We start from the raw sequence: 14,258 nt of genomic DNA, 5'->3' as shown, positions 1-14,258 counted from the left end.
AAGAAAGAGAGGAAGGGAAAGGCAGGCAGGCAGGAAGAAAGGCGTTCACCCTGTTCTTGCCTCTAGAGTGGGGTCAGATCAACTAGTGGCTGAGTCTGGGGGCAACAACTTGGTTCTGGTTCCTTCCACGGGTGGGTTCCAAGCTCGGGCTCTGGCGAAGCGCCTGGAACCCCTGGCATCTCGTAATGTCTCCACAGGCTTGTGTAACTCTCCTCATATGTATTTTGGGGTTTCCAAATACTTTCCTAGTTTTTTCATAAGGCGAAACATAGCAGAGGGTCCTTCGGAGAGAAATGGCATCTTGAAAGAATGCTTAGGGAAAGCACTTTTGGCGGAGTCCACAGGTGGCGTTTCACTCACAGTGGGAGCCGATGGTCACACCTAGGACTTGATACCCCCAGGGAGGAGGTGGACACAGATGTTTCTGGTGATCTGGTTCATCAGGGTGGGCGTCCTTTCCAGTGACTTTGGGTCAACACCGCAGAGGAATTCTGCTGGTGCCTGAGGTCTAAGCGAAAAAGCAAGGAAATCCACCTCCCTGCCTCCAAGCCAAGGGAAGCAAAGGAGAATTGAGCATAGGGAATGATGCCACATGTCAGGCCCCCAAACCTGGGCGCTGGGGTGACCGTACACGTCTAAGCGTTCGTTTTAGTGTGACAATCGTGGCATTGCGTGTGAATGGAAGAAACTGTGTGAATTCAGCTGAACGGGCCACAGAAGCGGGGACACAGGCTGGGCCAGGTCAGGAGGGCGTGGAGGCCAGGCTGCCTCTGGCCTTCAGCCTCCTGCCTGCCCTGCCTCACCCGGCCTGTACTTCTTTCTCCTGCCGATCCCTGTGGATTTTGAGTAAAGAAAGTGGCAGATGACTTTTGCTCTTCTGATATCGGAGAGAACAAAACCGTGGGTATTTCCTTTCAATGCATCCAAGTTATGTCAAGTGCTTGGGGCTTGCAGATTCCTGGAAGCTCGGACTCCTGCTGTATCTCCGGGTTTGTGCTGATGGCTTCCATCTGTCCTGAAAGCAGAATTGAGAGTTCTCTGGGTACCCTGGAGCCACAGCAGGGTGTTCTGAGGAGAGCAGGTGTGATGCTAATCACTGTCATTTAAAGTCATCAGAGGCCTAGAGGGCCAAATGGTCTGCTGTCCTCTTCAGGTTGAATAGTGTTTAGTCTGTCACGCACCTGGTTGGAAGCATCCCTTCCATGGAGCCTGCGATCAGCTCCATGGTCCCGAGTTTGCCAGCGTGAAGCTCAGCAGGGACCCCTCGAGGGGTCGCTCCAAGACCCCGTAGTCTCCTGTCTTCCTACAGAGCAGCCTCCTGCGTTTGGAAGAGTAAATCACGCAGCATTTATTGATTAAAAATGGGGTTTTCTCTCTGATTTCTTGATCTTGTCATTTAAGACAAGTGGTAAATGTGATTTTTAAACTATGGTAAAAGAATTCCCAAGGTTTTGCTCTGGCCCAATGGAGACACTTGATGAGCCCAGGACAATGTCATGGGCAGCTCGGCCAGAGAGACGAGGGGTAGAGAACGCGGCCTTTAAACAGCCCCGTGCGGAGATGCATGTATGAGATTTTTTGATATGAAATATATCAGTAAAGTAAGTAGAAGTGAGCGACTGTACATGTGTCATGTGAGTGGAAAAGCAGATTTTGTTTTAAGTTATTCACTAAGGATTCTCAAATCCTTTCTTCTCCAAATCTGCGTCGCTGAAAGTTGCAGAAGAGGAAGCACGTGAAGACGTAAGGGGACACGTCAGGGTGGATAGTATGTTGTCGATCCGTGGTGGATTCATGTTAGTTTGCAAGGTGGAAGCGATGATTTTTAAAACCCACTGATTAAAAACAAGCATTCCTAAGGGAGTCTGGGAAATACCATTTACTTATGAGTTAAAAAGTCTTTTTTCTCAGACTCTTAAGTTATGTCTTTTATGTAATAAAGATGATTTGTATTTTCAGAGAAAAGTTTTCTTTTGAAATCACAGACCTTTGAAAAAGAGTAAGTACCTTTTCATTTGATACATTTCCTGTTTCTCACCTTAGGAATAGTATTTGATGAAAATGACTTCTTAAATTTACCTTTGACATCTGTCTCACTTCATTTTGTTTTATGACTTCTTCATTTAATAATAAATTATCCTTTAAAAACACTTGGAAATGCTTCCTTTTTTTAAAAGAAACTCATAATGCCTGGTTAAGAAAAGTGAGAGAAACGGCTCCGCCTCTTAAGAAATTTTAAGACGTGATTATGTATTAATAGTACAATACTTCTGACTGGGGTATGCGTTCTCCTGGGGGTATAGGAAGATTTTCCAAGGGGTTCCTGGGCACAGGAATTTTAACGAATTTGTTCCCAGATTTGATGTGTACTCTTTCCCAAAGCCGATCTGCTCTGACATGCACCTGTGAATGATGTCAGGCCAGCCCCTTCCCACCTTCCCTTTCAAATCGCCTTCCTCCCACTTTGCAGAAGAAATACGCACCTTAGTCCACCCAGCCTGAATATATTGTGGTATTTTGCTCTGGGCTGGAAAAACCTGTAGGTAGGACAAAGGGACAGCTAGAAACATGGTGTCTGGGCACCAGGATCCATGCCTGCAGCAAGCGTCCTGCACATATAGCGTCATGGTGGTGGAAGCAAGGTGGGCCCGCGTTGGGAGTTCTCATTTGCAATATCTCATAGAGTTGAGGCAGTCAGAATGATGACACTCCATACGACCACCCATATCTCTTCAATCTCAGACTATTGTCTTCCCTGAGGAAAAGTCCCTTTGGGCAAAGCAAAAGAGAGAGGGTCAGTAAGAGCTACTGAAAGTGAAGGCATCTTATTTCACTCCAGCCTCAAATTCATGGCGAGGCTCTGTGTCTCATCCGTTAGTCTTTGAGTTGCGACTCAGAAATAAACACGTCCCAGGAATACATATTACCATTCTCACAAATACATTTTCAAAGCCAGTCTCTTTTTAATAGAAATTAAGTCTAACTTGGCTGATTGGGACGACAACGAGGGCTAATTTTGCCTTTTAGGTTATACGGTGTAAATTTTCCATAAAATGAATGAGCTAGTCAGCAGTTCCAAGGTTTTGATAGAAAAATATTTAAAGCCTGTAGGATTAAAGCTATAATTTGTGTGTGTGCGTGTGTGGCGAGAGAGAGAGAGAGAGAGAGAGAGGCAAAAGTGTGTCGAAGCTAATTTTCGAATTTTCAACCTTTTTAAGTGTATCAGATTAAGCTGGTGCCCTCAAGAGAAGCAGCAGTAGGTATAATTAATAGTAATATGATAACTCTCAGAAAGCCCTTTTGGTATACTTCCCAGAAATTGAAGAAATGAATAACCCTATCGATTAGGCAATGACTCCTACTGTGTGGGACGCCTCTCGTCAAAATTAAATTCTCATAATTTTATTTTGGCGTATAATCATTATCAAGTGGTTTGTATATATCACTATTTCCTAGAGTGCTTTCTGTGGAGTAAAATAAGGTTCTGTGATCAAATAAGTTCGGGGAAATGAAAAGTGGAACAATGCTAAACATGCTTATTGAAGGCTTCTTGGAACCCGTGTATTAGTCAGCTCTTGCTGTATAATACCGCCCACAAAATCACAGTGATACACAGCAGCAAGCATTTTTTTTCTTGCTTACGAGTCTATGGGTCTGATAGGGCGTTTCTGCCCAAGGCTAGGTGTTGAGTTCAAGTTTGTTCCCCTTGTCTCTGAAGTAGGCTGGGAAGGTTGCATTCTTCTCGTGGAAGAGGTCAAAAGCTCCCAGAGGAGCAAGTAGAAACATACAATACCTCTTAAGGTCTACACTAGGAACTGGCACCCTGGTACTTCCACCCGCTTTCTACTGGCCAAAGCAAGGTGCATGGCCAAAGCTCACATCAGTGGGTCAGGGAACCATACTTCCACCATGGATGTGAGAAGGAGTGAGTTTTTGCTGTAGAATAATCTACCTTAGCCTTTAATGTGGTAACATGCATTGATAATCTTCAAAAGGCAAGATCTAGTGTGTAACATTTTCCAAACTCATTAGACCAAAGAGCCTACGTGCATTTCATAGGACTAGTGTTTTTTGGAACGCACTTTAAGAAATGCTCGTTCGTATGTATAGCAATCAGAGTCCAGTCTGGAAAACTAAAACCATACAAGGTATTTCCAACAAAGGGGATTTCATACAGAGAGTTGACCACACAGATGTTGGAAGGCTAAAAGAATAAGGGGAAGTAATCCCAATTGTTAGTAACTGTAGGAAGCAGCTCCCACCCCTAACGCCCCCTTATGGCAATTTCTGTCTTAAGACGCTAGAAAAAGATGAGCAAATTAAACCCCAACCCCTCCCCAAGGAAGAAAGGAAATAATAAAGATTCTTACTGATGAAATAGAAATGGACAAACAATTGTGAAAATTTTAAAAACAAAAATTTGAGTCTTTGAAAAAATTGATAAATCTCAGCTGGATTGATTAAGAAATAGAAAGCATAAATTACCAATATCATGACTGAATAGAGATCCTACAGGCACCAAAAGCATAATAAGATAATATTAGGCCAACAAATTTGACAACATAGGCAAAAAGGAAAAATTCCTTTAAAAAACTTTATCTGACCCAACTGACATCAGATGAAATAGAAAATCTGAAAAGAAAAGCAAACTGTTTATTTTATTTATTTATTTATTTATTTCTGTCTTCAAAGACTCCATTAAGAAAGTATTGAATAAAAAATAGGCCATGCACTGATAAAACAATTCATCTGACGAAGGACTTATACCCAGACTATATAAAGAGCTCTTACAAGTCAACATAAGAATGGCAATCCTGTTAAAAATGGGAAAGAGACTTGAACAGATACTTCATAAAGGAAGATATATAGATGGAAAATAAGCACATGAAAAAGTGTTCCACATCATTAGCTAGCAGTGAAATGCAAATTAAAATCACAATGAAATGCCATTAGAAACTTACCCAAGAGAAATGAATGCGGGTCCATAAAATATATAATGTTCACGACAGTTTTGTTCACAACAGTCATATGTTGAAGGAACTAAAATGTCCATCCATCAATAAGAGAACTGATCCACCTTGGTGTATATTCCTACAATGTAATACCACTTAGCAGTAAAAGGAATACATTACTGCTACATGAAACATTATGGATGAATCTCATAGACATAACGCTGACAGGCACCAAAGAATATATACTGTATGATTTTATATACAGGACATTCTAGAACAGGCAAAACTAAGTTGAAAAAAATAATAGTGATTGCCTAGGTGTATGTGGTTTGGATGACGGGGAAGAGAAGTGAGGGAACTTTCTTTAGGAATGGAAATGTTTTATACCATGATGAGGGTACGTTGTATGGGTATATACTTTGTCAAGATTATACAATTTAGATCTATGCATTCTAATGTAATTTTTTACCCAAAGAAAAGAGAACCATAAAAGGTGAGAGGGGTGGGGAATGGATGGGGATATAGATGAAACAAGAATGGTAGAAGATGAAAATTCTAGAAACTGGGTGATGGGTACATGGGGTTTCATTATGCTATGTCTGCTTTGTTTATATTTGAAATTTTCCATACTAAAATACTGGAAAAAGTATATCTTAAATAATGTTTCTACGACACAACTGATAAGTGACCATTTTTTTAAATTGGAAAATACATATTAGAGAAAATAAAAATCACTCCTATTTCCCTGATAAACCATTACTGATTCTGGAGAACTGTAGCTTTTGATGGTGGTCTGAATGGACCAGTCTAAGAGACAACATTGCTTTTAGTCATCAGAGCATAAAGGGGTTTGTTTGTTTGTTTGTTTTGCCTCACTGTGCGGCATGCAGGATCTTAGCTCCCCAACCAGCGGTCCAACCCAGTCCCCCAGCAGTGGAAGTGCGGAGTCCCTAACCGCTGGACTGCCAGGCAATTCTCAGGAGGTTTCTATTCTTTATGTTTGCTGGTTTCTTTTTCAGAATGAGAATGCCGGAGAAGGCAGGGGTCTTGGGTGTGTCAAACCAATTGCTGGTAATTACAAATTACTGCTTTTCTTCAAAAGCACTGGGGCTTAGGGCAGGTAATTAAGCTGGCGAGCACAAATAACAGGATGTTCTGAAAGCCAGCGCCACTGTTTCCAACCTGGAGAAGTTCTTACAAAGCAGTAAGGGTCCAAAAAGTTAGTTGAAATGAGTTCTTTTTTTTTTTTTTTTTTTGCGGTACGCGGGGCTCTCACTGTTGCAGCCTCTCCCGCGGCGGAGCACAGGCTCCGGCCGCGCAGGCTCAGCGGCCATGGCTCACGGGCCCAGCCGCTCTGCGGCATGTGGGATCTTCCCGGACCGGGGCACGAACCCGCGTCCCCAGCATCGGCAGGCGGACTCCCAACCACTGCGCCACCAGGGAAGCCCGAAATGAGTTCTTTTATTCATTTTTTTCAAGTCTTTATTTGTATCTATTTATTTTCAAAAGGCGACAGGGATGACTACAAAAAAGACACCCTCTCTGTGATACAGGCACTAAAACCAGGGTAAAAGGCAAAAGGCCAGATAGTGAAGGGGTGGGGGGGTTGGAGAGGAACTTCACCAGAATCCAGACTGCAAAGAGCTGCTGTAAGTGAGGGTAAAGCTTAGTCTTGAGCTTCCTTACAAGCATGGCCGAAATGGAAAGAAGACTGTGTGACAGTATCTAGTATAAGGCAGTGAACTTCCAAAGACAGGGCTCTTTCCTGGCAGTAAGTTCAAAGAGGACTTTACCACCACCTGTACCTATTTAAGGGGCACAAAATCAAAGATCCATATAGCCTTCCAGTGCCATTTCCTCTTGGACTCTTGAGAAAAACAAGGAGGGCATTTAAAATAGGCACTTATATGTACGGTAAGGGTACACACAGACTCCAGAGCCAGGGGAGGGGAGGAAAAAACTTTTCCTTTACCCTCTTAGGTTTAGTGCATGGTGCCTGTGAATTAAACTGACGAAAAACAGATTAATAGTAGAAAAGGCATACAGTGTTGTTGATGTTAATTTTTTTTTTTTTTTTTTCCGGTACGCGGGCCTCTCACTGTTGTGGCCTCTCCCGTTGTGGAGCACAGGCTCCGGACGCGCAGGCTCAGCGGCCATGGCTCACGGGCCCAGCCGCTCCGCGGCACATGGGATCCTCCCGGACCGGGGCACGAACTCGTGTCCCCTGCATCGGCAGGCAGACTCTCAACCACTGCGCCACCAGGGAAGCCCCGATGTTAATATTTTTTTACGTACACGGGGTTGTCACAGAAGTGAAAAGCCAAAGAAATTAGACTCAGGAGCTTATATACCATTTTAACAAAGGGTGATAAATTGAGAAGTCATTAGAAAAAGGAAAGGGAGTTTGGGCCTAGGGCCAATAAACTGTGAAAAAGTGACTAGGAAATAATTGGGGAAATTAATGGAAGATAAGGGTTATTTAACAAGGCCTGTTTTTGCAGATTCATCTCGGTGCCTCTGTCTCTGGTGACAAGAGTTGCTGTCCTCATCGTGGTATAGGGGGAGCAGGAGCGATCTATCCCAGCTTCACAAAGGGAAATTGGTACCCTGCTTTTAGGCAGATAAGGGGAAAGCAAAGAGCTTTTCCTACCTCTGTTGATTCTCAATCGCCTTCAGCTCAAAATAATCTTTATGCCAAAGTGGCATATTTTGGAGTGGCATATTCTAGACCTCTTCACCAGACCACCTGGATTCAAATCCCAGCTCCATCGTTTGTTAGCTGTGTGATCTTAGCAAGTCCCTTAAACTTTCTGTAAAATGAGGATAAGAGGGGTTCTTTTCTCACAGACAGCTTGCGAAGATTAAATGAGTTCATACATGCAGAGTGCTTAGAACAGTACCTGCCATGAGTTAAAAGCCATACAAGCGTTTCTTGTTTTAATTATCTTTTGGCTTGTAACTTCACTTCCAAGAATGTACCCAAAGCACTGGACGATTGCACTAAAATGTGCATATAAGGATGTTCTTTGCAAAATTGTTCAGAATCGCCAAAAAGTAGGAAACCAAGTAAATGTCCACAAATAGGGATTGAATAAATAGTCTATACAATAAAATACCAGGCAAGCTTTACAAAGTCCGATGTGGATGTCAATTTAGTGACTTGGAAAGATGTTCATGCTATATTTTTAAGAGGATCATTAGAAGACAACATATGTATTATTAACCCATTAATTTTGTTTTCCTGTATGTAGATACTCGAATAGAAAAAGACTGGAAGGATGGATACGAAACAGATGAGGCTCAGTTTCTCTGAATGGTGAGACTATTGGGTGTTTTTAAAACATTTTTTTGCTTATGTGTAATTTCTAATTTGTCTGTAATATGTATGCATTTCCTGGGTAACTTGAGAAGTAAAACCCGCGTGTAGAACATGGTACAGCTTTCTGGTGACCTGAGTGAAGAGAAACCGGAGAGTTAAATGGTCAGTGTGTGAAGAACTGTGTAGTGCCTTAGCTTTTACACTATTTGCAAAGCTAACACATTGGCCTCCACACTTGCATGGATGTTGGCTAAAGACATGAGACTCTTGGGTCAGAGACAAAGGATGATTTATGAGTCACAGCAATAGCTAGAGGGTCAGCATTTGTTTGTTGGTTTCCAGAGCCTCAATTCCCACAGAATGATGCAGAGGGGGCCAGATGGCACTGGGATATAGAGGGTGTTTGACGGGAGAGGAACTCTGGGCTTAGGAACTGGAATCGAGACCCTGTCTATCTTCCAAGGCCGTTGGTCACCCCAACATCCTTCAAAGAGCAAAGGCAAAAAAAAAAGAAAAAGAAAAGGGACTTTTCTGGCGGTCCAGTGGTTAAGACTCTGTGCTTCCACTGTAGGGGGTGCAGGTTGGATCCCTGGTCTGGGAACTAAGATCCGCATACTGCGCGGTGCAGCCAAAAAACAAAAGGAAAAACAAAGGGCAGTCGGAGACTCCTTACAAGATGCGCAACACATGAGAGAGCTGGGGAAACTGTCTCCCCAGCACCAGAGCTGCTCAAACATCAACGTGCATGAGTCACCTGGGGAGCTTGTTAAACTATAGGCTCTGATTCGGGAAGTCCGGCCTGGGGCCGGAGAGTTTCTAACAAGCTCCAGGCCCTGTGGGTGCTGCTGGTCCCAGGCCCCTGTTTTGACAGTGAGGCCTTGGCACCATCCTCAACGCCAAGGCGTGGCCGGTAAGTGGCCCCAGGTGGGCATGCGGGCCTGGGTGAGGTGGGAGAGAGGATGCTTCCTAAGCCCTTCCCAGTGATGATCAGAAGGGAGTGTGTCAGGAGTTTCAAAGGCCAGATTTGACCATGAACAAGTACACAGCATGTCCATGAGGCCCCAGAGAGTGTTTTCCCATCACCCTGGGGCCCTCTGGAGCCCCGTGGGTGTGGATTTCTACCTCCCCAGGCCTCTTCTTCCCAGCAAGCTGCCCTGCCAGCCACAGTTCCCGGGAAGGACTCCCTCCTTTCAACTACACCCCAGCCGGCTTCAGCCACCGGCCCTGCCGACGAGCCCCCATTCTGTCTTCATCTGCCTCTTTCCATGGCGGTCGAACTCCAGGAGGGAGTGTAGCTTGGCTCCCCGCTGCTTTGGGAGCCCATCTGAGGCACCAGAGCACAACGATTAGGAGCTGGACCTTTGGAACGAACCAGACTTGAGTGTGACATCCCAGCTCCTCCCCTTAGGCCCTGAGTGACCCTGAGCAGGTCACTTTCCTTTTCTGTGTCCATTTCCTCGTGTGTGATTGGGATCACAACACCTCGCATCTCAGAGATGGTTGTGGAGATGGAATCGTGTTACGTTGGGTATGTGATGCCTACACCGCTCCTGGGCACCACCGCTCCTGGGCAGGGAGGAGCCTGATCCATGAGATGGTTATTCCCAGTATCCTGGCGTCAATTAGCAGAGAACTGCAGGCTGAGCAGTGACTTGATAAACATTTTCTAAAAGACCATTGGAGACCTTGGAGCCCATCTCTTACAAGTTGTGTGACTTGAGCAATTCACCTCTTCTCTTTAAGCCTAAACTGTACCGTGGAGATAATAGTTCCCACCACTCAGAGGACATCTTGACTGAGGAACAAATGAGATAGAAGAACCTATAAACTAGAAAGTGACCTAAGATATCATAATTACAAGGTGCGGGGCAGGATGCAAACACAGACCATGAAAATATAAATAGCTGTCGACAGCTCCAGGTGTGAGCATAACAGGTGGAAACCATTCAGTCTTACCTATCACTTAACTCATCCAGCAGCCCCCCTCAACCCTGCAGGGCACAGCATTGCTTCTGGGTATAAACTTAAGCCTCCTCAGAGCACCAGCGGTGGGAGTCCGTGGTGCCTAATAATACATGGCTTTTAGGAGAAGGTTGGGTTTCGGGTTTTCCACCCTCAGGTCAAGGGGGACGCAGCTTGCTGAGAAGCACAGCTGACGGTGAGGGAAGAAGCCAACTGTATTTGTAACAAAATCACCCCCAGATTTAGTGGCTTCAAACAACTTTATTATCTCGCGGTTTCTGTGGCGTCGCTCAGCTGGATGCCTCTGGTTTCCGGTCTCATGAGCTGTAATCCACCGTGTCACTCAGGGCGTGGTCACCTCAAGGCTTAACGGGGGTAGAACCTGCTTCCGAGCTCACGCGTGGGGCTGTGGGCTGTTGGCGGGGGGCGTGGATTCCTTGCCACGTGAACCTCCCCCCGACCCCCGCCAGTTTCCCCAATTGTTAACGTCTTGCATGAGTTGGTACATTTGTTATAATTGATGAGCCCACATTGATACATTATTATTAACTGAAGTCCATAGTTTAGGAGTCCGTCTTGGTGTTATACTTTCTATGGGTTTGGACAAATGTGTAATGACATGTATCTACCACTGCAGTTTCCTATAGATTATTTTTATAGCCCTGTTCATCCTTCCTTCCACCTGTGCTCCACCTGTTCATGCTTCCCTCCTTCCTGCAAACACATTCTCTTTTTGTTAACCTCATCTCGGAAGAGAGATTCCATCACTTTTGCCATATCTACCACGCCAATCCGCACCGAAGTCGTAACATCCCCGGAATTTCCCTGCAGTGTCCACAGTGGATATTCACGAGGCTCAAACAGTAGCGCTTTGTTCGCGAGTCTCCAACCACTACTAGTGTGGAGACCCAGGGGCTACTTAGGGTGGGAGTGTCTTAGAGTGAGCTGGTCATGTAGGCACATTCTAGCTACCTGACCTTAAGGCTAGCTTCTAGCCTTAAAGGTTGAAATCTACCCCCTAGGCGCCACCAAAACCAGGTGCAAATCATAAACCCAATGATTACTAAACTGTGCTGACCAGCTGATAACATTCTGCTCCAAAACAGCTCAGGGACCCATGGTTACAGTACTGTTCATCTTTAGTTAATAGATTCCCTAGTGTTGGGCAAGGGTGCAGTCAATCTGGGTCCTTGAGATTAACTCACGCTATGAAATCCACCCCCCTGACACTTCCTCAAGCTCTTTTAAAAATGAATCATTCTCCACTTGGAGGGTAATGGACAAATCTACTTGGCATCTCTTTAGGGAGTCACTCTGTATTCTATGTAGGTTTTATATAGATTCTGTGACAATCTGTTCAGTACATGTGTCCAGTGGGGTTGGCTCCCTCCGCCACGTCCCCACCGTACGCTAGGTCTCTGCAGCAAATACTCCATTTCCTTGACCACTGTGATTAGTCCACTGATGGGCATATGACCTGTGCCAGGCCAGAGATCTTCTCTGGGGTTGATATGAATACAGGAGTGACTCTCTTTTCTTCGATGAACTATAAGGATGTCAGTGGCCATTTTTGCAATCCTGTTATGAGAAGCTGCCTGAACGTGAAGCTAATCAGGGAGGCAGAGGCAAGATGTGGAGAAAGAGACAAATTTTGATGACACAGTATGACCTCCTGGATCCAGCCATGCCTGAAGCCATATCCAACCCTGGACTGTTGGCCTTATAAATCAGTCTCTCCGTTTTGTCAGTAAGCCAGTTTTCATTGGGTAAAGAGTCCTCACTGAAACAGGCTGGATATAAGAAAGATACTTAAAACTTCTAACCCAGCGTGGTTTGAGTTGGAGCCACTTCTGTGCTTGTGGAAGAGTTAATCCCCACCTGCTTCCTCTGTTCATATCTTGAGCACAGACTCCCCTTTAGTTCCAGGCTACAAGTAGGCACGTTCTTGTTTGGCTCAAAGCCCCCTCCCCAGAACACTGGACTTTGAGACCCTCGGTTCATTCCTCCTACATTCCCTCTTGCTCCAGACCCCTGTAATTTGTTTTACGGTTTGTTTGAATTCTGTCAGCCAGTCGCTGAAGCCAGGTTTCTTTGTGAAGCTCACCCTTTGATGAGGTGGCTGTGTAGCCACCCCACCTAAAACATCATTGCTCAAAGCTCCTACAATAGATTGAGCGCTTCCTAGGGGCCAGACGCTATGCTAAATGCTTTATGTAATTACTGCATTTGATTCTCACAACACTGAGATGGGTATTTGCATCCCCGTTTCCAGATGTGGTAACTAAGGCTCAGAGAGGTTAAGCAATTTGTCTGAGGTCACACAGCTAGCACGTGGTGGGAAAGAGAAAAATGCAGCTCTGAGGTCAAAGTGCGTCATTTTCACCATTATCCCAGAATATCTCATGGCAGAAAGGCGGCCACAGGCCACCCCCATCCCCACCCCCCATGGAAGACGATACCAGGAGACCAAGGTACTCCGAGGAAGGTGTGCCCTCAGACTCATACGTGCACCGCACCCCCAGCCACCATGGTAGAGCCAGAGAGCACAGGAAATGCCAACTGAACTGCCCCACCCTCTGCTATCTTTACCTTAAACCCAGATCATTGGGTGAGGTCTGAGTATTAGTATATTTCCCATCTCCTCCTCCCCATGGAGCTGTGCCTGAGCCCTCAGTGCCCTTTGCTTGATTCCATGGGTGCGCCCCAACCTGGCAGCAGGGGACAGGCCTAGCCTCGGCACAGGGAGGGCCCCTGCCAGGCCCGGCTGCTAACCTCCTCTCCAGGGGAGGAGAGGGCTCTTCTGAAAGCCCCTCAGTACATCTTGCCAGGGTGTGGTGGCCGATGTGAAACCTGTCACTGTCCTTTTAAGGAAGGGGTAGGGGGCTGCTCTGTCAGCTGGGGGCTAGTGGAGACCAAGAGGACCACTTTCGCCTGACTTTCAAATAGGCATTCTGTGATGTTTTGTGTTGGCTTTCAACTTCTCCTGTGTACACTGTACATCTTTACCTCCTTGGAAGGCAGGAACCTCATCCTAAATGTCCACTCTGTCCGCCTTGGGGCCTGCACTGTGCTGGACACAGGTGTCCGATGCTACCCCAGAAACCACCTCTATCTCCTGGAACTTTCAGGCTGCTGCTTTGTGCCTGAGGGCGATTTCCTCCCCCACCCACCACCGGAGCTGAGGTTGCTCTCTGGTCCGGGTGTGGCAGGCTTGAAATGCCAGGAACCCAACCCCCCCCCAGGACCCATCAGCCAATGCCTCTGGGGAGTGTAACACCCCAGCTCCCTCCCCCTCTGCGGGGATAATCCTGACAGTGTTTCCCTGTGGGATTGAGGCCCTGTTGCCCAGTATGGAAGCTGTTTTCATAGTGTCCCTGGGTTGGCCCTCTCCCCTTCCCTGCATCCTCTCCATTGAGATAAGCTACTTGCGGTGCAGTCTTTGTCCGCTTCTGGAAGAACCTAAACTAAGGCAGTACATGGTCCTCACTCAATATTTGTGGAAAGGAAGAATATTAACTTAGAACAAGTAGTGTTGTAGGGCCCTTTTAATGCTCCAGAACTTTGCTTGAAATGCTGTTTTGGGGGATTAGAGGAGGCCCATATTGATATGAGAAGCAATATTCCTTTTGAGACTTTCCGTAATAACCTCCCAAAGATGATGTTCTGGAACTCACTTATTTTGAAGGCCACATAGGGCAGGGAGTATATTTAATTTTTTAAAAAAAAGGCTTTAGGGAATTCAGGGCCTTTTCCTTGGGCTTCTGAAAGCATGCTGTGTGAGGAATTTTACCCATGAAATTAATTTAAAATTTAGAATTGATACAATCTACACTCTTTTTTTGTGGGTGGGGGAGATTATACATATCTAATTGTGATGGGAAATTAAATAACAAAGACATGCCAGATTATTTGAGAAAAAAAGGATCTTCGGAAAAGAATTTTATCATTAACTTGCTTACTCTCTTTTTTTTTGTTTGTTGTTTTTGTTTGTTTGGTTGGTTTTTTTTTTTGCTTACTCTCTTAAG

Source organism: Phocoena sinus, chromosome 20 (genome assembly GCF_008692025.1).
Source record: "Phocoena sinus isolate mPhoSin1 chromosome 20, mPhoSin1.pri, whole genome shotgun sequence".
Classification (NCBI taxonomy): domain Eukaryota; kingdom Metazoa; phylum Chordata; class Mammalia; order Artiodactyla; family Phocoenidae; genus Phocoena; species Phocoena sinus.
This window is presented reverse-complemented; position numbering follows the sequence as displayed.